This window comes from Ambystoma mexicanum, chromosome 3q (assembly GCF_040938575.1).
Source record: "Ambystoma mexicanum isolate Mex_15411 chromosome 3q, UKY_AmexF1_1, whole genome shotgun sequence".
Lineage (NCBI taxonomy): Eukaryota > Metazoa > Chordata > Amphibia > Caudata > Ambystomatidae > Ambystoma > Ambystoma mexicanum.
In genome coordinates this window covers 89,256,514-89,282,951 of record NC_090926.1, presented here as the reverse complement: position 1 = coordinate 89,282,951, position 26,438 = coordinate 89,256,514, and the positions used below count along the sequence as shown (strand labels likewise).

At 43.4% G+C, this 26,438-nt stretch overlaps 1 protein-coding gene across 1 annotated transcript in view; it reads right to left on the bottom strand.

Annotated features, from left to right (window-relative positions):
• Nucleotides 1-26,438, bottom strand: part of TESPA1 (thymocyte expressed, positive selection associated 1) — a 913,752-nt gene that overhangs the window by 757,035 nt on the left and 130,279 nt on the right. Inside the window, exons 2-3 of the mRNA XM_069653203.1 lie at nucleotides 23,346-23,430; nucleotides 20,326-20,392 (exon numbers count right to left, since the gene is read on the bottom strand). The gene's annotated coding sequence lies outside the window, so the exon portion shown is untranslated. The remainder of the gene's footprint in view (nucleotides 1-20,325; nucleotides 20,393-23,345; nucleotides 23,431-26,438) is intronic.

Below are 26,438 nucleotides of genomic sequence, written 5' to 3'. Positions count from 1 at the left end.
GGCCCCTCCACACTCAGACTGGGTCCCCGGAGCAGGTGGGGAACAATGGGCCTGGCCTCAGAGGGAAAGGTTAAGCAAGACCAGCAGCTGAAGGCCCACATGGGAGTCAAGGTTCAGTAGGTGTCCAGGGAAGTGCAACAGGGGCTGGGCCAAATGGTCAGCGGCCCAAGGCCTTTCCAGTGGGCATGACTCGAAGGTGTCCCAGCCAGAGCCACGGGCATCCATGGGTGATAACCGTTCCATTGTGCACCAGCCTCTGATGCAGTGTGCCAGCCACATTAGTCAGCAGTGTTACTCACAGGGACCCTGCCTGCTCTGGAGGGCAAAGCTCAGAGGCATCGAGGGCAGGGCCCCAGATGGCCAGAAGTGCAACCCCACCTTTGTGTGCAACTGGGTAAACTTTGGCTGTCAAGTTTCCTTCATTGTTCCATACAGGTCACCTCAGGCTGTCCAATTGTTTTTGATTCATGCGCTGCATGTCTCTGCAAGCTAATTTGGCAAGCCCAGATGATGATGTGAGCCAGGTGAGTCATTTCGAGCAGTTGTTGAATGGCATTTGGGAGCACACAGTGGTGATATTGTGGGTGGTGATGCAGTTGCTGTGTTGGGTATTTCTCAGTGCATTGGCCTGGGGTGAGCAGGTCCAGCAGCATGGGCGTGGAGGGAGACATGGAGATGGCAGGCAGGTGAGTGATTTCTTGCAGTTGTTGCATGTCACTCTCGGATGCACAGAGTACATTGTCATTGGTGATGGACTTCTGTTCACTGTGTTGGGTGTATTCATGTACATTGGCCTGAGGTGAGCAGGTCCAGCAACATCGGTCCACAGGGGGCAGGATGGAGATGGGAGACAGGTGAGTCATTTGTTGCAGCTGTTGCATGGCACACAGGGGAGCACAGGGTATGGCATCATTGGGTGCTGGGACTTGTTACCTGCTCTGACCTTGTGTCTTCCTTTCTTCTGTGGCATTCTGCAAGGGGAGACAGTTTCTGCTGTGCAAGGACACAAGGCTGTTGAATGCCTGAACGCCATATCTCAGACAGGTTAGGCTGGTTTCAGCACCTCCAGAGAAGTACATTGTTACATGACTGAGGACGGCTGGTGCAGGTTCTCAGAGGCAAAAGCTGCCATGTGACAATGTATAATATATATATGAATAGGGTTTTATTTGCGTTTGACTGGGCATGTTTGTTATTTGCGCAGGGCATCCGTCAACAAGCCCATGTTATTTCTCGTTCTTCCTAATTTTTCCCAAATAAAGGCGAATAAATGTGTACCGCACACTATTTATTTCTTTGAGATTGCCCTTCCCATACTTTACTCAGTATGTCACGCAAAGAGCTGACGCACAGCACAGAGTGGTAGGTGCCAGCGCAAAGTACCTTCTGTGAATGGCAACTAATGTTTTGACCAGCGCAAAGTGCACTTTTTTGGTGCAAAGTGCCTTTTGCATTGCGCCCAACTTTCTATGAATTAGGCACTATGTTTTTAAAAGGAAGCAATGTGGGATGTTATACATCTGCAAAATGGGAATATCTGGAAGTGGTTTAAACATGTGAAGAATATTTTAGAATGCGTTGGCCAGAGTGACTTCCTTCAAGAATTAAAAGGTAACACAAGAAAGGAACTGGCCAATTTAAATCATATACTCAACATTGTTCATGTGGAGTGTGAAATTGAAAAATCACAATTGTTGCCTAGATATTGTCCATAAGGCTTCATTCTCAGTGAAACAATATTTGAATGAAATCTTCCAGCCTAGAAGAAGGATTGTGTATCTAAAATGTAGATTGAATATTTTTCCGATGGCAGAGGCCCTTTGTTCCTCTTCTTCTCAGCACCTTCTCTATTTTTTATTTTATATGCTATCTGAGCTTTGAGCTTTGAGATTGATTTTATATGTGTAAATAGTTTATTATCATTATATTGTTATATTATTGTTATATTGTCACTATTCTGTTCACGGAAGTTTAATCTATATATGATGTTTACTCATTAATATGTGTAAAGTTTATTAAATAGACTGTATCACATTAAATAAATAATAAAGATGGCAGAGTTTACAAGTAAATTGTCAACATATGATCACTTTCCTTTCTGCCCAGCTACAGTCCTACTTCCTTATGTTTTGCCCTTGGTACAAAGATTAGAAGATAATGATTGTTCCCAATTATTATAAAATAAGAAGCGGGTTTTGCAACTGAAGCTTATGTTATATGTGAATCAACATTACATTTTAAAGTTCTCTTTGCATTCAATGATTCTATTTCAAACTGGTGAAAGTAAATGTGATTTACCTGCTGTTTGCCCTAGTATGGATCCCAGGATTTATATTTCATGTGTTATACTCTAACTCGTATTTTATGGAATTATTTATTTGACATAATTGTATAACCTATATTTTAATACAGCTGTAATAGTTGTAATAGTTGCAATGTATTGTGCTTTTTAGATGAATTACCCAAAATAAAGATGAATTGAATGTTGTCTCGTTTTCATAGCCACGATGCTTTGCTCATGTTACTCTGAACTGATGGCTATTGGGTGGCACTCTGGCATGTGTGACTTGGCTCTGCTGGAATTTTCGACTTTGATATTTTTGGAATAAAAACATTGGATCCGTTTCAAATATGATCATGCTTTGGGAGCGTATGAATATGATTCGGAGATGAATTCTTATAGCTCGCAACAGAAGAGAACACATCTGGGAAAAGTGAAGTATGATATCCTCAGAAAAAATGAAAGAATACTTGTTTAAAGTGAAAGAGGCGACAACAAAAGAGCACCGTGCGTATTAGTCAGAGTATTTTACAGCTTTCGAGGAAAGAGAAGATACATGTTCAATTCCATTGTGGTTAACATGCAAAACAAGAAATGCATGTCTTCTATCAAAGGTTGTAGAACATGTGAAAGACACAAATGAACACGAGTTTGCAAAATCCCCCAAGACTTGCTAGTGATATTCTCTCATACAAAGTTATTTCCAGACACAATAAGTAAACATACATTCTGCGCAAAAATCAGTGCACAGCTGGTTATTCAAATGGATCTGTGTGAAATAATGGGGAGGCTTGCCTGGCAATATGCTGCTGGACTGTCCTTATTATGATATGCACATGTCTCTTGTGGTAAGACATGTGGAGCTAAACCATGATCGAATGCCCCTCTAAGTGGACACTGCCCCATAGATCAGGATATTTAGCTGTGTTTGCTCTCAGTAGAGAGTGCTTATATGTTTTGCACATTTTAGAACATTTGTGGTTTCATAATAAGTTAGTAATTGCAATCCAGATGTTTACTCATTGTTCTCTGTGCCTAGAGAGATGCAATACCACAGCCATACCTCTGTGATGACTTACAAAAAGGCAGAAGCAGGTGCTTAGGGTTTCGTGTGGTACTTTCCTGGAATGATACATCCTGTTCGGAGTCACCTAACGTCCTCCAAATTGCGGTGTAGACGAACCAAACACTCGTCCCCATTGTCAGAAAGTTTGGGTGAGATACATCTGAAAACGAGTGAGCTGTGCCGAATTGAGCCCCGACTGGCTCACGTTGCAGGTGCGGGCTGCCAAGGAGGACCGCGAAGAATCAGAGAGAGGCCGTGGATCCGAACGTGCGGGGGGGGCCGCGGAGGAGCAGGCCTGAGGTTGTGACCTGCACCTGTCTCACGCCCGTGCTGTGAGTCCAGAACAAGCTACCCGGGTTGGCTGGGAAGAGATAGCTGAGTCGGAGCTCTCTCCAGGCGCCAGCCGCTGGACCCCCTGGACCCCCTGGGCGTCTCGTACCCTGCGGTGCTGCGGCGGGGAGCGTCCCGACAAGCGTCAGCATCACACGGCGTCCGGAAGGCAACATTCCCCAACAAGTAAGGAGATTGAGAAGCGGCGGCGGGGGGGAAGTGTCCGGCGGGCGAGCCCCACCTGCTGCTCGACCTCCGCCTCCATGCGCATTAGCGTGCCTGTGGGTCCCGGCGGGGGGAACGGGCCTGGCCTGACGTGAGAGGCGGCCGCTAAATCCCCCGGCCTAGCACAGCAACGGGAAGGCCCAGAGGGACTGTATAAACCCTGATTGCCGGCTCCGCGCAACTGGCGGCCCGGAATCCACATGCAGATTTTAACTGGCGGTTGGCCGTGTGGGGGGACTGGCCGACAGCCGGCGGCCTGGCAGGGCTGGACACTGAGTGCTACTTAAACGAATTTATTGAGATCAAGCCTTGCTGAAACATTTGATCCGATGCATGAGACGGCCTCGTGAGACCTCGCGGAACTGTGCCACTGCAGGCCACCATTAATAACAGGACCTGCTGACACAATACATGGGAGAGCACAGTCCATGATCAGTGCACATCGCATATGCCTTAATACCTTGCCACATATATCGCACTGAAACACTCCAAATAATCTAATAGGCACGGACGGGCGAGCTCAAAGCGGCCAGCCAACGAAAGACACAACAACAGCAAAGGGTGGGCGGCAACACCTTGCTACACACACCGCACCGAAGCATCACAAGGGCCTCAAAAGACAAGGGCGAGCAAGCTCTCGGTAGCTAACCAAGAGGGCCACAATTACAGTTGAATACTGGTCGACACCATGGGCGAACCCCAAAAAACAGGGAAAGGAGGCATGACCCCCGGCAATAAGAAGAAAGGCCCTATGGATGCGTACACTGACATCCAAGCGCAAACTACTACTGCAGAGGTACACAGCAATGCCAATGAAACCCCGAATGCAGAGATTGGCGATAAAGAGGGCAAGCTTACACTAATTGTGCAGAATGGATTCCGTGCAGTGAATACGAAGCTAGACGATATAGTGTCCACCATGGGCTCATTAAAGGCCAGGGTTGAAAAAGAGAGTGCGCGCATTACGGAAACAGAAGATAGAATAAGCACTAACGAGGATACCATTGCGCACCACAGCCACGACATCTCCCAGCTCAAGGAGGCTATGTCCAAAATGCAGAACAAATGTGAAGACCTTGAATCAAGATCGAGACGAAATAACATCTGTGTGGTGGGCGTGGCAGAAACATTTGGAAAAGGCCAAATGGAAAAACAACTTGAACTACTCCTTAAAACATTATTCAGTCAGGAGGCATTCTCTGAACATTTCTTGGTGGAGAGAGCGCACCGTACATCAGCCCCAGCCCCGAAACCTGGTGCACCGCCCCGTACAATAATTGCTAGACTCCTTAACTACAGGGATAGAGACGCAATCCTCCTAATGGTCAGAGAGGCTGGTACACTACAATACGAAGGAAACCGGATACACATATACCCAGATTTTTCAGCCGGGGTTTAAGCCAACAGAAGATCCTACGAACCGGTCAAAAGACTCCTCAGGGAACGCCAGATCCCGTACGCCCTGATGTTCCCAGCTAAAATGAGGATTCAACATGCGGGGAGGGCACATTTTTCGAGTCTCCGGCTGAAGCCACACACTATATTGAGACTTCCATACCTCTCCCACCCAGGGGAGGCAGACTGGCACAAAATAACAGACCTAGACCGGAGGATTAGGGTATACCGGTAGTCAGTATTTGTCCTACCCTACTGTACCATCGAGGCCGCAGCACTAATAATTTGATGATCAAGGTGGCTCCACACAACACGATTATCGGAGATATGGAGACAATCTGGCGGTCATGTGGAGCAACATGGCCACCCCCGGAAGGTTGCATGAGTTATTTTGGGCACATCGTCAAGTTGGGGGTGATGATGAGGGCGGGAGGGCGGGAACATGGTTTGGGAGTTTGGGGTGTTACTGTGGTGATGACCACATAAAGAAGAAGGTTGACACAGGAGATAGTTCCGCTACGGCTAATTGTTTGTTTAATGTGAAAATGATGGTTGCACTGAGACTGACACTGATCTGCTTGTACCAAAAACACATTTTTAAGGGTCATGCATATGGGGAGTTTCTTTACTGGCAAGAACTGGTGATGGGATGAGAATAAAATTCCTTACAAGGAATGTAAGGGGACTAAATAACCAAATGAAAGCGAGAAAAATTGGTCATTACATTGTCAGACACAGCCCACAGGTCCTGATGCTGCAAGAAACGCATACAATGGGAAGCAGTAACATGCATATACTGCCTAAATGGGGAAAACTGAGGTTTTACACAGACTACTCCACCCAGGACAGAGGGGTATATACCCTTACACATCCGGCTTTGGGATTTGGATTAGAAGGCCACAAGGTGGACCAACAAGGTAGATACGTTGTGGTTTGGGGCAGAGTCGCTGGGCAACAATTACTGTTGGTTTATACGTATGGACCCAATATTGAGGACCCTGCTTTCTATGTGAATATGTACCAATTGATTGCTGCCTATGGCATGGCTAATGTAATCTGGGAGGGGACTTTAATGTGGCACTGAACGCCACACTGGACAGATCTTCAAAAATCGCTAGAGCCCCCTGTAGGACAGCCCTTGCTCTGAGCAATGTCCTCGCATAGCTGTCATTGACTGATGCCTGGCGGGAGATACACCCTGGGAGCAGGAGGTACACATATTCCTCTTCGGTTCATGATTCCGAGTCAAGGATTGATTATTGGTTTGTTGCATCGGGCATGTCCACTGCACTACATAAATGTGAAATCCTGCCACGCACGTTCTCAGACCACTCCCCAGTGATACTAGAATTAAAAATCCTGGATGCCCCCTGTCCCACGAAAAGATGGAGAATGCCAGGTGGGATGTTGGGAGACCCAGGAGTGGTGGAAACGCTACATACTGAGATAGCGGAATATTTCACCAATAATGGGGGCACGGTGGACAAATACTCCACTGTGTGGGAGTGTTTCAAGGTATGGATTAGAGGGGTACTGCTGTCTAGGTCCGTAGGTATGCTAAAGATTGTGCGCACTGAATTAACAGGCATTGAAAATAAGTTGAATGAATTAGAGGAGAATTATACTCGTACACAGAACAGAGAGCAATTGGCGGACATACACACAAATCTGCAGGAATTTGACAAATTGGCCACCAGAGAGGTACGCTATGTGGCGGCTCCCATGCACGCACACAGATACGGGGAGGGTAACAAGGCTGGTAGAACACTGTCTAACCTACTTAAACATGAAAGACAACCCAACCAAATCACCAGTATACATACACCACAAGGGGAGGTACTCTTGGGGGAGGAGGAAATAAATAAGGAATTTGTCAAATTTTATAAACAACTATACTCTAATCAAGATAAAAAATCCCTTGCAGACATTAAAACCTACCTGGAGGCTCTCACCCTTCCTAAGCTCCCTGAGGTGGATCCCCTTGCGATGAATCAAATCATTATCATCGTGTAGGGCTCCTGGGTCAGATGGTATAGGGGCAGAATTCTATAAAGAATTCCGAGAAGAGCTTGTGCCGATACTCATGCTGGTATGGGAGGAATCCCTCAAATATAATATACTACCCCCAACCATGAGAGAAGCAGTGATCATGGTACTCCCCAAGCCACGGAGACCACCGCAGGATGTGTCTTCCTATAGACCCCTATCATTAATAAACACTGACGCCAAAATATTCACAAAGGTATTGGCCAATAGAATCCTACCGGCGGTTCTGGGACTAGTCCACCCGGATCAGAATGGGTTTATCCCTACAAGGTCCACGGCCCTAAACCTCCATAGGCTTTTTCAGCATAATGGCACAAACAGACCCGAAGAGAAGTTCAGCGGCTGTTTCTTTGGATGCCGAGAAGGCCTTCGATTCGGTTTCCTGGGTCTACCTCCTGGCGGTGCTGGAGGCATTTGGGATGAGACCCAAGTTTATCAGATATGTAAAACTGTTATATACCGAGCCGGGGGCCCAGGTGTTCACTAATAGATCCATCTCTGAACTATTCTTACTGGGCAGGGGCACTAGGCAAGGGTGTCCGTTCTCTCCCCTGCTATTTGCGTTGACTATAGAGCCGATGGCAGCTGCGGTGAGACTGAGACATGCTGATAAAGGCATAAAAATGAAGGGCTCCATTCAACTGATATCATTACACGCCGATGACACGTTGTTATATATCGGGGAACCGGCGAAAAACATAGCACCCATAATGGCGGAAATACAAGACTTCGCAACTTATTCAGGGTATATAGTGAACAGAGCTAAATCCGAAATGTTCCCACTCACATAGGCCACCAAATGCCCCGACAGGCTAAACGGACTCAAATGGTCAGAACGCCATATTAGATATCTGGGGATACTGGTATCTAGAGAGAGGCACACATTATACTCGGACAATTATGAAGCCACATTGCAAACTATTACTACAAAACTTCGGCTGTGGTGACGTCTTCCGATATCTCTATACGGCAGGGTCGCTGTCCTTAAAATGATAATCCTACCCAAGCTACTTTATTTCTTCCTTAATATTCCCATATGGCCGGGCAGTTCCTTCTTCACTAAACTCCGATCCATAGTCGTGACATTCCTATGGAATGGGAGGACAGCTAGGATAAGTTGGGAAAAGATGACCGAATCGTACTCAACTGGCGGAATAGCGGCTCCCGATTACGAGCTATATTATTATGTTGCACAAGCTCAATTTGCAAAATGTTGGTACAACACAACACACGAGACACCCCATATATGGCTAGAAGAATATACCACACACCCCACAGATATAAAATCAGTCATATTCGACACGCAGTACAAAGACACGTGTGAGTACAATCCGGTCAGCTGTACGGTTAAAGCATGGGAGGCCATGTACAAGAGACTGAAGGTGACAGCGCCCTACAACCCAGAGATACCTTTATGGAACTATCCGGGTATACCCCCCACACATGACAGTACAATACAGGAATCATAGGATCCTAATTACGAAATGAAAATAGGGGACATGTTTATTGATGGTAAATTTGTGATCCTAGGGGAACTAGTGAGAGCCCTCGGAGGTGGGCCACTGAGAACTCTACAATACTACCGTATGAAGTCAGCATTTCAGAAAAAGTGGCCACTATTCCCTGATGAACGCCAACCACACCCGTGCATACAGCTGGTAACCGCCACAGAGGGCATAGGGATTTCCAGACTATACTCCGCAATACAGGCTCATGCCCCCACAGTTAACCAAATCAAAGAGAAATGGGAGAGAACACTTACAGGCACCTATTCAGGAAGAGAAATGGACAAGATATTGCGTACTCACTAAGAAGGTTTCCCTAAATTCTGGTCTGTGGTTAATCCAATTTAAAATGCTGAATAGGCTGCACTGCACACCAACTAAAATAGCTAAGTTTACCCCGGAGGCCTCAGATACATACCCCAAGTGCAATATGCCACAGGCAGGACACCTACATATGTATTGGGAATGTCGGGTGGTGGCAGGCTTTTAAAAAGAGGTGGCGGTAATGTTGGAGGAAATTACACAGATCCCCCCGGCTCTGACGCCCCAAAAATATCTATTTGGGGACATAGGCAAATGCTCTGAAAAAACTAGAAGATTATTTAATATCACTTGCGCTGTTGCCAAAAAATGCATTCTACAAAAATGGAAAAGCTCAGCCCCACCTAGCATGAACCAATTTCTTCTTGAGCTCAAGTATGTAAATGAAACTGAAGAACAATATGTCCTGACCCAACATGCGGCCTGCAGGCCCAAAGACATATGGGGCCCATTTCGAGGTTATTTATGTGATATGACCTTGGACGATGATCAATCCATATAACTGTGTATGACTACAATAACTGTGAAATGTATATATCTCGACTGTATAAGGTGCAATGTGGAAAGGTGTGATGTATCTCTATGTAAACACTAATAAAGTTTTTAAAAAAAGAAATAATGGGCCTCATTACGAGTGAGGCGGAACGGGTTAACAGGCTCCGCTAAAGGAGGCGGACCTGTTAAACCCGTTCTGCCTCATTACAAGCTCCCCTCACGGGACCCGGTAAGTAACTCCTGGTCAAACCAGGCATCCTTACCGGGTCCCGCAAGGGGAAGAGGGAACAAACAACGGGCCGCTCGTAATCGGCCCGTTGTTTGCTCCGTCACCCATTCCCATTGAGCCCTATGGGGGCTCAGATGGGAATGGGGAAGGTCCGTGCCCGGGTTCCTGGAGGGAGGAATTACCGGGCCCTCCAAACTTGGAATAGCCCGGTAATTCCCCATTCTGGGGACCCGGAACCGATTTCCGCAGCAGCCATGCCGCCAATAGCGCCATGGCTACCGCCGAAGTCGTAATGAGGCCCAATGTATTGGACGTCAGTTACAATTAAGTGAACATGTGTTGAAAGAAAAGAAAGTGATGTGGTATCTTGCAAGTTGCGTACAAGTCTTAGTGAACAGATTTACCATGTCGACAAAGGGAGGAAATGAGGAATTGTTGATTTGAAAAGTCAATAAATATATAACAATGCACACCCAAGACATCGGCTGATCTGCAACATTATTTTTTATTCCAAAATGCACTGTGAGTCGCAGTTGTAATTTACATTTAATGTAATGTAATATCATGTAAAATTGTATTTTAAAGTGAGCTAGTAAAACATTATTTAGTTGATGGTGCCATTTGTGATGTAATCTGTGACGTCATATTTGTGGGTGTTAAGAGTGTATAGTAGGGACACGAGTTATGGTTAAATAGTTTACCATAACTGGCAAATGTGTGTTTTTAGATTCTGTGCTGTAGCTATAATGTCCTTTTATCAAAGTGTTTTTCTCCCAATCAATTTCACAGGTTTTTATTAGGGAAACATGACCATAATATTCCTTTAACAAAGTGTATGTGAATACACAGGGTATAATGACATTGTAAATTGAGTAAGAAGTATATGCAATTGCTATTCACATAAATTGGTGACATAAGCCTACAAGATAATGTAACAATTGCGATTTTCAACACCTATGCAGAAATAATATAAACAATTTTTAACATAACAACACATTTGTGCAACTCCCCTTTGTAACCTCCCATTCTGGCCACTTTTGAACTTTCGTTCCATAAAACAGTTTTTTGAAATGAAACTTCCCCACCTACATGCAACTTGACAAAAAAGATATCACCACAAAAGGGCCGACTAAATTTTGAGAGCTTGTAAGGTTCACATTTGAGTATTTTTAAGTGGGGTGAAACATATTTATATTAGAATACTGTGAAACAGGCATGATATTAAGAGAGCCACAGACTCAAAGAAATTAGTTTCAAACCTTCATTTACTAAGTTTCCTGGGTTCGTGTAATGCCTAACTGGCCCTAACTCTAAAGGGATGGTTCCCTTAACTGTTGATTCTGGAGGGCGTCGATGTCTGATAGTCCAAAATAAAAGTCTGTCTGTGTCTAAACCTGTGCTTGCCTCGCTCTTGACAAAAAATGTGATAAGAAGTCTTTAAAAAGGAACATCAGTGGTTCAACAAAAAATAGGAAACCAAGGTTGGTTTCAGGTGGTCATTTCATCAGATTTAGTTTGGTCAATGTCACAAAAACGAGTTAAATCAAAAGGGGCTATTCATAAGACCTTCTCCAGAGAGCCCTTGCAATATTCTCAAATACTTTCAGTGTCCTTTGTTGCTTCCGGTTCCTTTCGCCAAGCTTCGAATTGACCAAGTTGCAAACACCACAAACACTACAAAATAAATATAACAGTTAATTCTGATACTTCTAAGGGTACCCTTCCCCAAGCTTCAATCTTTTCAACACTACAAAACAATAAGTCTCAAATTTTGCTAGGCCGCTCTGGGTTCCATTTCCCAAGCTCAGGCCCCTTTCCGTTCCCAACACAAATTCAGTTTTGTCTGGATGTGCTTTGATTTTCCTTCCATATTAGGAGATAATAGGTATTGCACTCTTTTAGGCCTCTCAGGGTTCCTTTCCCCAAGCTTAGGCCCCGTTTGGTTTCAAACACAAGTCAGGCTTGTCAGGATGTACCTTTCTTTTTTATATGCAGATCTATCAGACACACTTCACTTTTGGGGTACAATCAGAGACTTTCAAAACCGCCTGGTTCTTTTCTTCTCCTAGGTGTGACCTCTCTGATCTGTAAGCCCTCTCTGTATTCCTTACTCCTCCTTTTCAACCTTTCACTTTCAGGTGCCTCATGCATCCTTTCATGTTTTCCTTTGCTTCTTCCTCGTGCACACTTGCAGCTTCCCTTTGCTGTTCCTTTTTCCCTCCATGCACTCTTGCAACTTCCTTTGCTTTCTTATCGTGACTCTTGCACACCTTACGTACTTTCTTTTCCCTTCACAAGCACCTTTGCACTTATTTGTTTCGCGTGCCTCCAGCACAATTGACACATTTTCCTCTCTTTATTGTGCACGCTTTGCACTTTTTCAAAGTCTTTGTTCACTTTTCCTTCTTTGCACTCTTCAAATGCCTTTCTTTCACTTTACTTCAATTCCGCTGCACTAGCACAACTTCCCTTCTTTCATTTCCTTTATTCTAATAATTTCTTACACTTTCTGTCTTTCGCACACTTTATCTCACTTTCCGCTCTGTGCAGCTTTAAAAGTGTGTCTTTCTACCGCTATGCTTCATTCAAAGGCACGCTCATGAGTTTCTCTCTCTCACTAACTGGGCAGCGTTGTGTTGACAAGCGGTCCCTCTGGACACACGGGGTTGAGGTCAGGGTCTCACCACCTGGCCGACAGACACCCTTGGGACCAGCACATGTACCAAGAGAACAAGCATGTTCCTGAACGCCACCAGCAGGATACAGGCTGCCTTACTATCATTCCCTGGAGGCACAGCTCCCTAACCACGCTGCAGCCCCTCACAAACACTGGGCCATCCTCTTGGCATGCTGTTCTCCTACATGCTTCACCTCCTGCTGCTCTATGCTCCTTGGCTTCTCTGGTACAGACAGCATTACCAGCTTGCTCTCTGCCTTGTGAAAAACTGCACCTTTTATAGTTGAAAAAACAGTCAAGTGGAGTCCGGTGTGAATGGTCATTATTAAATGCCTGACCTTGCCTGACTCTATTAGTGAGACAACTTGAGTTATTTCTATAGTAGGTTTTTCTTACTTTCCCCATGATGTTTCTATGAGTAATCTTCACTGCTCCCGGTTGCCTCTTCCTCATCCCAGTATTGGTTGGAAATGGGGAGGAGGTGATGGAAGGGTTTTGGATGATAGATCTATTTCTTGCTACTCTATAAGGGAATCAACAATGGACATAGGGAAATCATCTAGCCTGGTTTTTCCTCAAGGGGATGGTTGCCCCCTTAGAAATTCCTGGTGGTTGATAATACAAACCTGAGTCCTGATGATATTCCCTGTGATCTAGATTGGTGGAGGATGAATGGATATAAATATCAGACTTCTGTCTTTGTTTTTGTTGGTTTTGCTTCCTTCCCTCACTTGGACAATTGACTCTGTCCTTCCTCCCCCTTGGGACATGGATGATGGGATTGGAATTATGAAAATGAGACCTGGATTAGGGTGATGGGAATCCATGTATCCCATTAAGGCACCAAGGACTTCCTCCTCCTCTTCTATCACCGCGTATTCCCACAAAGGCAAGCCTGGATTCCCCTATCCAGGTGATCCTCCCTTGTTCGTTCACCCCCAGGGTTGGGACCCAAGAGCAATGGCCCTCCCCTGGCCACCTGACTCGAGGACTCTCAGGGTCTTAATGGAAGAATACCCCTAGGACTGACAGTATTTAGAAGAATGAGAACTCAATCATGAATACCACAAATCCTTGATGATATTCAATCACAGCATTATACACACATAACTTGTGTTATTTAATTAGCTGTGATTTATTTTGCAGTGATAGTGAAACATTTTCTAGGGATTAAGTCCACTTACTACTAAAAATACCTTTTTTATAAATCAGTCCAAAGATGTATTCAAATATATTTGAGAATCTTATACAATGTAAATCTTTCCAAAGTTGATTTGAATGTGTTTGCCAATTGCAAATGATAATTAAGCAAAATAAAACAAGTTGTACTAAAAATGCATTAAAATGCTTAGACACATTTATGGCAAATGGAAAAAGAGGAAACGCATGTGTGACCAACATGTAGATAACTAAGAAAACAAGGACTTCTCAGCAATGTTAGAAGCTGTAAGCACTGATATCAGAATGAAAGACAACATAAGAATCTGACAAACAGGAAGCAAGGCAAATATAAAACAAACTTTGAAAAAAAAACACCTGAAGAAAAGGTATTGGGGAGAGAATTTAACTAGAGATTGTAACATAACAAAATGTTCAGAGGAAAATACATGCTTCACAGAGAACGCATCTACAGGATGCCGTCTTCAGCAGAACTTCAAAGTAGGTGCTATCTGCATCCGATCAAAACTCTTTCCTAGGCATCAGGCAAAAATGTGCATTTACATCCACGCTCGGATACCAATCAAACAAACACATGCACAAAATACCGTTTGTATATTATATCAAATATCACTAAAATCGACCATGGGAAAGTCTTGTTCTCAGCACAAAATATATTATCAACAGCGCGCAGAATACAATGTTGTTGTGATTTTCCTTCAGAAGTGCTGCATCAACTAAGGTAAACCTGTACAAATTCACATGACAAACTCTGGTACACCATGGATCCATGGAGTAGGGATGTGCCTAAATTGAAGATTGGACCACCCAACCCCCAAAATACACCAAACGTCTCAACCAGTCCCAAGGGTAATCCTGGATTCAAGAAATCCCAAAAGCTCATAGCCTCAGCACAAGCTAGGCATTATATAGGTTGCGTACAAAACCTATCAATAATACATACAGTTAGAAAGCAATTTTGAGAAAGAATGAAGTGGGTGTTTTATACACCCACCTTCCAACGGAAAACACAGGAGGGACATTTCAAGTGTGTGTATATATAAATATTATCAGTGAAAAAACCTTGTTAAAGGGGCGTTATGGTTAAGCTGCACTAATAAAAACCTATCAAATTCAATTAAAATATTGTATTAAAGAAATGTTATGGTTACAATGAAAACCGAATAACCTTAGAAATTTGCCAGTTATGGTAATCTAAGCAACCACAGCAAGTGCCAACACCGTGCACTGCTAAGACTAACACCCAACACATCCCGCTGGAGGAAGGAAAATCCTTTTCCAAGATGGCCACCATGGAAAGGGAAGGCGGGGCTCTGTACAGAGCCCCTCTTTACCTTTCCATGGTGGCCTGCGGGAGGCAAAGAGAAGGAGCGTATGCATCGGCAGCACCCGCTGCCGTTGAAATAAAGTAAGTAGGGGGTGAAAAAAAATAAAAAAACGGGACGGAGTGTGGGGAAGAAGACGGTAGGGACACCTGGGCGTCAAGCGGCTTGGAACATGGGCTTGTATCAGTGGTTCAAGCCTGCATTCCTACCCAATTGATTGGCTGGCTCTCCCATTCAGAGTGCTATTGTACAATTGTATATTAGAGAAAAATGTAAAACGACAGAACCAATTTTCTATCCCAAATACGTTTCCATAGCATACAATAAGGACTATAATCGATTAACCTTTATAACTATCCATGGTTTCCACAGTCCCCTTTTCAGGCCATGGATCATTAAAAGACTCCGGATGGCACGTGCACACCATCCGACAGGGCATCCCTTCTACCCTTTGTAATTTTATATTTGTAGCACTCCCTCAATGCCTCCTTTCAAACAGTCACACATCCATCCAACAATCACTTCCAAAAACTGTAGATATATACCCTGTGACCATATTAAGCTTCCACACACCAACTACAATTTAACAATCTTAACAAATCTTTTGAATCTACATTTTCCTTACTTATACAAACAAATTGTACACAATACTCCTATAAATGAACATATGCATTGTGCAGTGAGAAGAGTGCATAACTAGAACAGGCAGTATGGATGGGTAAATGCTCATGAGAACCTATGAGGGAAATGCCAAGGTATGCCAAGGTGCGACGCAACTGGGTAACCACTGTAGCAGAGGAGTCCCAAGGGTGGGATGCATTTTAACCATAACATCCCTTTAGCAATGTTTTTTCTGTCCGTTTAATAGGTTTTTATAAGTGAAAATGTTTCATGGCGTTACAGCACTATATATAAGTTTTTAATAATTCCTCTTTTCATATATATGAAAGAACTATAAACCTCCTTTACAAAAGGAGGCCATGCCCCAGACAGTCTGGCCACTGCCCATGACCACAGGCTATATACCTCAGTCACCAAAGGTATTTCACTATTTTTTGTACCTAGATTATGACAGTTTTCAAGAAATAAAACGCAGACACATTTGCAAAACCATGCTTTCAGGTTCTTGCCAATGCTCTTTACACGGGTTTGCTGCAAATCCGCCCATGTTTTTTTTTTTCAAAATGTACGTACATACAATAGTCATATAACTTAGCCCCCACTGGATTCAATCCTTTCTGACTTTGCACAAACATTCAAGGTTGTGTCTATAATCTTTCTGAAAACATTTGTCCATTTTCGTCAAATGGCAACAAAGTTATACGCCATTTAAAAATGTTGAGGCCCCCTCTGATGTTGCCCCCACTTGACAAAATCACACCAAACTTTGCAAAACATTCATATGAAGGTCTACAATATTTTTGCAAACTGATTTGCAGATTTGTCCAATGGCACGATATTTATAAGCCTTTAAAATATTTTGGGACCCCCCACTAATTTTGTTCCCTCTTGACAGCACCACACTTTCCAAAACCATTCAGAGTCAGTTCTAGAATGAAAGTCCAAAATGTCATGCAGTTTCATTGAGTGGCACCAATTTTATAAGCCATCCAAAAACTAATTTTCGCCAACCCTGTAATACACAAGTAAGCATAGATACCCCCGAACATTTCAGATGTTTGGGAACATCTCCTGACGACCCTCGACTGGTAACAGACATCAGAGAACAAAAACACCCTTTTTTTGTCTTTTTAAGGCAATATCCCATCACATTAAATCACCCCTCACATCTCCAGAGATTGTTAAATTAGTTTGGCCAGTGCAATGTTGTGTTTTTTAATATGTTTTTACCGCGATGTTCATGGACAACGGCGGCTGTCCGTGAATCCAACATGGTGGGCCTTTCCAAAAATATGACGCACCTCAAGCTTGTTGCCATCCAAACAGGGAAGTGAGTCCGCAAACCAAACCCAGATTTCACTATTTTATTTTTACCTACTTTTTGGTAGTTTAAAAAAAACTGGATGGATTTACTCCAAATTTTCAAAAGCACGCTGTCGGGACCAAGCTGCCGCTCCTGCCACAAATTTGGTGAAAATCCGTCCAACGGTTTGGGCTGTAGGCGTGAGCAAACTGCTTTCTCCATTGCGTGTATGGGAAAAACCACACATTTTGGGACCCCCCTGTAACTTTCTACGCCCTTGATGAAACCTCACCAAACTTTGCAGAATCAATCTGACAGGGCCATAATATACATTTGTTGCAAAGTTTAGTAAGGATTCTTCCAGGGGTGGGAATTATAAGCAGGCCCTGCATTATATTACATGGCCTACGGTAGCGGCCATGTAGTTATGGTTAAGTTGCTAAACCCATAGGAAGAGCACTTTTTGGGTGGCTTATAACTTTGCTGCCCTTGGACAAATCCTCACCAAACTTTTCAAAATAAGTATATGGCCCACTCTGAATTTTTCTGCAAAGTTGGTGAGGTTTGGTCCGGGGGCAAAGTGATGTGGGGGTCCCAAAATCTATTTTTTTCCCATAGACATAATGGGAAAACTTTGCTCACGCCTACAGCCCAAACCGCTGGACGGATTTTCATCAAATTTGCGGCAAAAATTTAAGGCAAAAAAAATAGTGATATCTATGTCTGCTCCGCGGACACACTTCCCTGTTCGCTCCGCGGACAGGACACTGATTGGCTAATAGACTTGCGTCATGTCCGCGGACACACAAAGTGTTCGCTGATTGATTGGCGTGAAACGTGAGGTGTGTCAGATTTTTGGAAACGCCCGCCATCTTGGATTCACGGACATCAGCCAATGTCCGCGGAAATCACAGTAAAAACATATTAAAAAACACAACATTGCACTTTTCAAACTTATCAAATAATCTCTGGGGATGTGAGGGGTGGTGAGGATGGGATGGATTATGGCTGCAAGAAGCAAAAAAGCTGGTGTTTTTCACCGCAAAACTCTGCGAACAGTTAGGATGTTCGCGAACAGTCCTATGAAAGTTCGCGGACACCTCTGCATTACTAGTTTGGTGAAAAGCAGTTCTTGGATGGCTTATAACTTTGGCTCCCCTTGATGGAACTGCATGTCATTTTGCAATTATATTCCTGACCCGATCCGAATGAGTTTGCAAAGTTTAGTGGGATTCTGTCAAGAGGGGGCAAAATTAGAGTGTGGGTCCCAAAATAATGTAAAGGCTTATAAATGAGGTGCCATTTGATGAATATACACTTAATTTAGCAAACTAATAATACATATAAATATAAATGTTTTTGCGAAGTTTGGTGGCATTTTGTCATGAGGGGGCAAAATTAGAGGGGGGTCACAAAATAATGTAAAGGCTTATAAATGTGGTGCCATTTGACAAATCTATACAAACATTACATTACATTACATTTGTAATGTGCACTATTGGCCCTCAGGCATAAAGGCGCAGACAAAGACAGAGACAATGACATTTGTGATGTCATCTTTGATGTCCTGGGTGTTAGTCTTAGCAGTGCACTGTGGTGGCGCGAGTTATGGTTGCTTAGCTTACCATAACTGGCGAATTTCAGTGGGTTTTCGGTTTTAACGTCCCTTTAACAAAGTTTTTTCATTGAATATATATGTATATATATTTAAATATTATAGGGTGGCGATAGGCGTCCTATAGTTAAGGTGAGTAGGACTCCCATAGGAACCCCTTAAAATTCCATTGTTAAAACATTTGATTTGAGTAATGGATTTGGCTGAAATTTCAAAAGTAATTAGGTACTTGAGTACACCCCATCACCTCCCCCAGACTGCAATGTTTCGTAAAGATTCATTACAAAATAAAACAGTTATTAAAAAGACAAAGAAAATATTGTTTTCAAAGTTGCCGCCTACTTCCCATTCATTTTCTTATAGACAAACAAGGTCAATTTTTGCCAAACTGCACAACCCAAACCGCTGGACGGATTTGGACCAGGTCCGAAACATCTTGGGCATGAAGCGTCCAAAAGTGTGCTGTTTCTGGTTTGGGGTTATTCCGTGCAGTAGTTATTTAAATATTTGATGGAGAAAGGGGGGCCACCTTCTCAAAAATATACTGCAATATCTCAGGGATTTACCCCAACTGGCTGTTTTTAGAAATTAAACAGCCGCCATCTTGCTTATCTCTTGATGTGAGAGATAGCCAAGGTTATAGCCGACGTTATGGGAAAATGAAACATCGGAAAAAGCTATTTGCAGGTCAAAAAAATATGCAAGTGCCATAAGGTTAGAGATAGGGGTGGCTAGAGGGCACCGAGTGAAATTTGGAAGTTGGGCCGGTCTAGAATCTGAATCTGAAACACAAAGCATTCAGTATCCTCAGCTAACCGTCATCTCAAAGCAAACTGCTTCACAGAGTGTGTTGTAGGGGGAAAGGGAGAGGGCAGGGTAGGTGAGGTGAGGAGGCCATCTAGGGAGTTGGGGGAGCTGGCACCGTTGAGGGCACAAGGAAAACATTTTTATTTTTATTTTGGGGTGATAAACCACTGTCCATGGCCAGTGACTCGAAAGCCATCCAGATCTACCATCCATGCAATAACCAGGACAGACCCTGCTGACCTTCAAATTGAGGAAGGGGCCAGCCCCCTCTGCCAATGTTTCCTATTTAAATGAGCAGACTATACATGACCACATGGCTTGAGGGGGCTGGACCTTTCCTTGCTTTGGAGCTAACCTGGGTCAGTCCCGCTTTGAAACTCAGCAGGGTCAGCCGTGGTTACTGCATGGATGGGTGATACAATGAGCATCTGTATTATCTTTATAACACCATACTACTTTCAGTCCTTGAAAGGTTTGCACTCAGAGAACACTGTTTTGCCTTTTGTTCAATTGCATTCTGGCTTTTGTTGTCTCCCAGTCAAGATGGGGGAATAATGCCACAACTATACACTTTTTGCCAAATATAGTTCTATAAGGATTTATATATTTGAGTGACACTATGGTATGTGTACTTTTCAAGTTATCTTTATAAAGCAGAGTATTGTTGAAATCCAGACATGGGGTGGGGACGGGAAATAATGAGAGGGCAAGTAAGTCATGAGTATTTGCCCACAATGTGGCAAGAACGCTTGCAATCCTGGACACTGGTGCAGTTATGTCCCCCATGATTGTGGCTGCCTTTCAGGGCACAAATAAAGGACAGATGTGGGTGGACAGCGTAACTTTTTTTCAGACGGCGGACGCAACCCCTTGTTTTGTTTTGAGGTTGGCCATGTCACGCTCACCTTAGCTCTGCGGGGGTATCAGAAGCCTCCGTTCAGAACCCTCTCGTGCTCGCCAGGAAGACTGCGTCTGCGGGAAGAATCAAGTAGACCAGTGGTGAAAACAAGGACCTGGGTAGCTGCAATCCCCCTCCCTACTCTCCTAGCCCTCCCCCCCTCGGAAAACTCCCCCTCTGTGCACTCTTTTCTCCCTATATGCATATGCTCACCTTAAGAAATTAGAGGGCTGGCTTTCAATCCTTAGCAGGGGCGCAGTAGTTCAATTCCACCAGTGGCTTCACTGAGTGGTCCTGCCCAGACCTGCTATGGCTTGGAGAAGTATGCTGCGCCATTGAATTGCTGTTGATCAATCTCTTCACCAGTTTTGCTGGTTGTTTCCTTTATTCTATTAGCAAGGGTAGTGCTTCTCTCTATCCTTGTCTTTATCTATTATGCAGCCTTTCCTTCTACTGGTGTCCGTGGCTGCTCTCTGAGTGCTTTCCTTCTTTTCTTGCCTTTGTTAGTCCTATTGTGCAGCCTTTCCTTCTGCTAGTGTCCGTGGCTGCTCACTGAGTACTTTCCCTTCGCTTCTAGCTTTGCTTGTGCACGCTCTGTAGTACGTGCCTTTCTCTGTGTGCTTTTCTTCCGTGTGCTTTTATTCCTTTCTTGTCTTTTTACCTGCAATAACAGGAGCAGGTGCCGGCTCCCAGAGGAACACAGTGAGCGTTCCGCTGTCTGTTGACAGTACAACGCAAAGCGTGGGTCGAAGCATGGGTGTGGCTAAAATAGTCAGCCACACCAAGGGATTGTAGAAACTAGACTGCAGCTCCCACATATTACGCTGACTTGTTTTTCCCCCATGCTAGTTGTGATTGGACCTAAGGGCGCCATGCTCTGGTCCACCTGGGTTCCCTGGTGCTAGAAAGACACTGTAGAGACCTAATAAACCGATGAGGGGCTCTGGGAACGTGTGTGTGTGATTGTGTTTTATGGTTGGTGGAAGCAAGGGCAGAAAGGGTTGTGACAGGCCAGCATGCATAAGTATTTGGCTACCCAGATTTTACTCGGGTTGTCATGTTCCCAGTGCAAATGCTTACTCACAAGACCACAAACACTGATTTCGGATTGGGATTTTGTTTTCCAAGGAATATTTCACGACAGATTGCAGGGTCTAAAAGGTGGGAACCTTTTATACTTTGCCAGCATATTTAATGGAACATTTCCTCTCTCAAGTTTTTTTTTCTGATGTTCATTACTTTTCTAGTTTGTCTTGCACGCTTTCTTGTAAGGGGAAGGTTAATTGAACTACTTTTGTATATTTCACTTTAAGATATATGTTCACTTACTGTGTGTATATTCATTGATGCCAGCTTTTGATTTTTGCTATGGGGCAAAAGTACCTGAGCATATGTTATTCTTGCAGCCGCTCCTCTATTTCCCTTTTCCATGCTGCTTAGATACAGTTAGTTGGGGTTGTGCGATGTATCACAACAGTCACCAAGACATGGCCATAAAACAATGGGATTGTAGCACGCTGCTTAACCAAACTGAGAGATCCTCAGGAATAATTTAAACTCACTGTGCATTGTCTATAAACATTTTGAGTTCTCAAAGTCTGCAATATTTTATACATCACAGTACCACCGTCAAAACACATCAAAATCAGTTTGTGATTGATGAACATCTTTGAGTGATGGGTTGCAAGAATTTCAAAATGTAGAGTGGCCGTGTCCACCAGATATGGCCAAAGGCCATGGCTAGGGGTCTGGTAGTGTTCTAAAATATACAATGGATGCAATGTGTTGATAAAATCTCTGGAATAACAAACCCTTGAAATTCAAGGAATAAACTGTAGTTGCAGGGATGTTAGGGCGAGCAATACATTGTAACGAAACCTTTGAAATTCAAGGGAAAATCTTCAGTTGGAGGAACGTTAAAGTGAGAACTTAACAGAACAAACCCCTGAAATTCAGCTAAAGCCACCTTAACTTCGCACTCCTTGTTGAGCAGCCTATGACCAGAATGATGACATCACTGATGAACCCACTGTTGACATCATTTGTATCTGAAAACGCTCAAAATCCTGCCAGTTTTCCAAAAGTGCTAACAAATCCCAAACTCTTCACTGCCCTCAGAGGCACTCACCCAGTGTCTCCCTCCTCTTGAAATGCTCCCCCTCACTCCTCTCTGACACTTTATCTCTCCCTAGCATTCTTCCATTCCACTCAATCACTTTTCGTTTTGTGTGATGCACTTTCATTCCCGATAGCGTCTTCTATTGCAAAAGCAGTCATCCTGTGGAATACCTGTGCTATTCCCCCAATAATGTGAAAACATTCTAACTCGGTCCCCAGACCCACACAACTGCCTAATTTCAAATGCTGTTCTCATTCCCCATCCCCACCTCTAGCCTGATGCCATTTATTTTCTTTTCCTTCTCCAAATAGTATTTTTTCCCCTTTTTGTTTTAGGCTAACCCCGAAATAACCTCAGTTATATCTCTCATCGAGCAAAAGACTCTCTGCTGCAATGCACCATGTATTTACAAACTACTATACAGAATAACCCAAGAGCTCTCCTGGAAATCAAGTCAACGCTTCCTACCTAAGTTGTTTCTTATTTGGCCCAATTTGCGTCCAGCGTTTTTGCCCTCTTTGGGCAGAAATATGGACTTTTTCTCTATTGGAAAATGGGGCAGCGGGCGAAAACAGCATCTTTTTCATTTTCCCAAAATGTCCAGTCTGGAAGGGCCTGTGACAAACCTTTTGTTTGCAAAATACCAGCCAAATCCATCCTGCAAGTCGAACGTTATTAGCAATTCAATTTTCCGGTCTCCTATGGAACTAAGTGCACACTTTAAATATAGAGTGGTGGCAGCTGCACTATAATATATACAGGCTGCTTTGTAATGTGAAATTGTAAAATCAAGCAAAAAATGACCAAGATTGAATTTGTACCTAGCAGTTTTACTTGCCCATTGGTTTAACTGCCAGCAGAAAGGCTAACAGTGCAAAGATGTATATCTTACATTTAAAGAGACTCACCAACGCAGATTTCCTCACACCACTACACTCGAGGACCATCAGCTTATACTCCTGCATTATGGGTTCTGATTAAATATGGACTGAGCTGAAAAACACAAGAACAATAGTAAACACACTGGATTCCACTTTGCAGTTCCTTATCAAAGACTACTTAAGATTTGTGCACCTCGTACATAATTTGAACATAATGGTTAAGAAGAAAACCGTGTGCTCTATACTAATCTAAATATGGTGGGAATCTGAAGATTCATAATTAAATGCCTACCTTATTGCTTTGTTCCAAGTTGTCCTCCTTTTCCTCATCCCTGGCTTATCTCTATAGGCATGTCCCTCTAAGCAGCAATTCCTGCATATGTCCTCATCCTGTGCAAATGCCCTATTATAAATAGATCCAACTGCCATAGTATTCAATAGCAGCTATAATTTAACATTGCATCCAACAGCAATGAAAATTTCCACATACGAGGGCTGAAAACAATGTTCATCTTGCCAGTAGGCTTAACAGCTTCATGCTAGTAACTAAAAAATGTTGTTGCTATATTTCTGCATTGAAACTCACAAAATTAAATATAAGTGAATGATGATGAATGTAGATGAAATTTAGTAATTCTTAAAATTTCAAATTATACTATTATTTGAATAATGTTAATGGGTCTACATGTCATAATGCAATGTTTGTGTATGTTTGGGAAAGCTAAATGATGTATTTGGTTCAGTAAAATTAGCCGTACAAAGAGATTGTAATCAAACTTTTGATATGGCAGTGGATAGGCAATTTAAAGCAAGACTGATTAACTCTAAAACCCATAAACAATATTAATGAATGACTTAAGAGACTGGTTTAAATTACACTCAGAATATTTTCTATTCTGATCTCAAGGAATTTTATTTTTCCCATTCTTAAATCCTCTTAGTGAAGTGGCCTTTTTCTTCCATTAAATTTATTGGTCAGACCATCCAGCTTATAGCGGTGTTGTGCTTGCTACAAAAAGCATAACATTTGTCATTTTGCTGTCATTGTGCTGCAATAATTTTGAAGTGCCTCTAAAAAGATGCAAACTATAGTATTTTACCTATTTTACATGTATTCAATTAGTCTGATTGACAAATCCGTGTCAGATTCAGCTATTCAGTGATCACAGCACCAGTGACTCAGAGCCCCACACATAATTGAATTGACAGAACTCCTGTTGTGTGATTGTTTTCCATTCAGAGTGTAAGGGACTTCAATCCAACAATCCACCTAAGTCAATTCCTAGGCTGGGATGCCCAATGGAAGCCCTTATTAATATATTTGTATGTTAAATTCTTTGAGCCTGGATGATGAACCCTTATATAATGCCCCTCTCTTTGAATCCCCCTGACCTCACTGAGCCAAGAAGTAGGTTTGTTTTGCAAATTAAAAGGTTTATTGGAAAAATTAAACAATATATCTATATCACACTTTTATGAACAAAATAATATCTGATAGCACACTTGTGAATATAATAGTGGTCAACAATGGGTAATATTACAATAGCACACTCTCTTTAATCAATGAGGAGTTGGTATAGAAAGGATAAGGTAGCAGAGAATACTTTTATGGTTTCAAGGAAATGCAAGGTGGGAAAGAATTCAACACAGAAATAAACTTGATATGATTTCAACAAGAGATAATATGATCACTTTTCCCTTGTGACAACTCACTCCCCCCTTATGCAATAGGAAGAGATGGAAATGAGGACACACAGGTTTCAAGAATACAAGTAATAATGCAGTTTAATCCCAGTTCCCCCCAGCAGGCTTAGAGAATGTGAAAAATATGCTAAAATGATTTTAATTCACTAAAGAAGATTCAGGATGAGTGATAGTTACTTTAGATTGGTTCAGGTCCACTAGCAATGATTCATGAGTGATTATCAGGTTGAAAACGAATTTCAGCAGTGGAAAGCAAGAAACAGCAATTTTTAACATGTGGTGAAATGGAGCTAATTTTCAATTCGCTGCACTTTTTCTGAGTGGGTAAATCGCGATTATGGAAAAACTATAAGGAGTTGGAATGTCGTTTTAGGTTTGTTGGAAAGCTGAGGATCTTAGCTTTAAAATGACAGTTAAATGCGGTTCAAAAGATACGGACGTTTTTGTGAAGGTAGATTTTCAAAAATAAAGCCAAGATTTCAGAATGACAGATGACACTTTTACAGATTTGAAATCACAGGATGGACACACAATTCTAAATGCAGTTCTGAATAGGTTGAAATGGATTGGATAAGATCACTTTAGACTAAGAGATTGGTTCGGTACAGTTCTTAGACTGGATACTCACTCCTAGTTTTGCCGTCTTCTTGAGGAACTGGACATTGACGTCCTCGGTCTTACTGAGACATGGTTCACGGCCAGCTCTGTCACCAGCTTTGACACACTCCTACCTGATGGCTACAAGATCCTCTCCCTGCCAAGACCCAACCGTGCGGGGGGGGTAGCCCTTATCTTCCCGGAGAGGATTCCTGCCACTGTCTCTCCTACGCAGACCTACTCCTCTTTTGAATGTCTTGTCTGCCGACTCTCTCTCTCTCCTAGCCATTCCCTTATCGTGGCTACTATCTATCGGCCACCTGGTCAACTTTCCTCCTTCCTCTCTGAGTGGGCTGACCTCTCCTCCTCACTCCTGTCCTCTACCACTCAACTCCTCTTTCTTGGTGACTTCAACATCCACCTGGATGCCTCCTGTCCCCCCACTGGACTCTTTCGTGACCTCTGCGACTCTCTCTCACTCTCTATTCTCCCGTCTGGGCCTACTCATTCTGCAGGGCACACTCTTGATGCTCTGATCTCTTCTGACCTTCCCCTCTCTGTCCCTCTCTCCACTCCTCTCTCCTGGAGTGATCACTTTCTCCTATCCTCCCACCTCACCCTCCCTACCCCACAGGCAAAGCCACCCTCATCATTGCCACCCACCTTCTCGGTCATTTGACCCATGAAGCGCGTGTCAGTTGCGGCTTTCGCTGCCACCTTCTCGCCCCCCCCCTTCGGCTGACTCCCACCCTGACACAGCCCTCTCCTTGCTCCACTCTGCTATATCTGATACTCTTGATATCCTTGCCCCTGTCATGA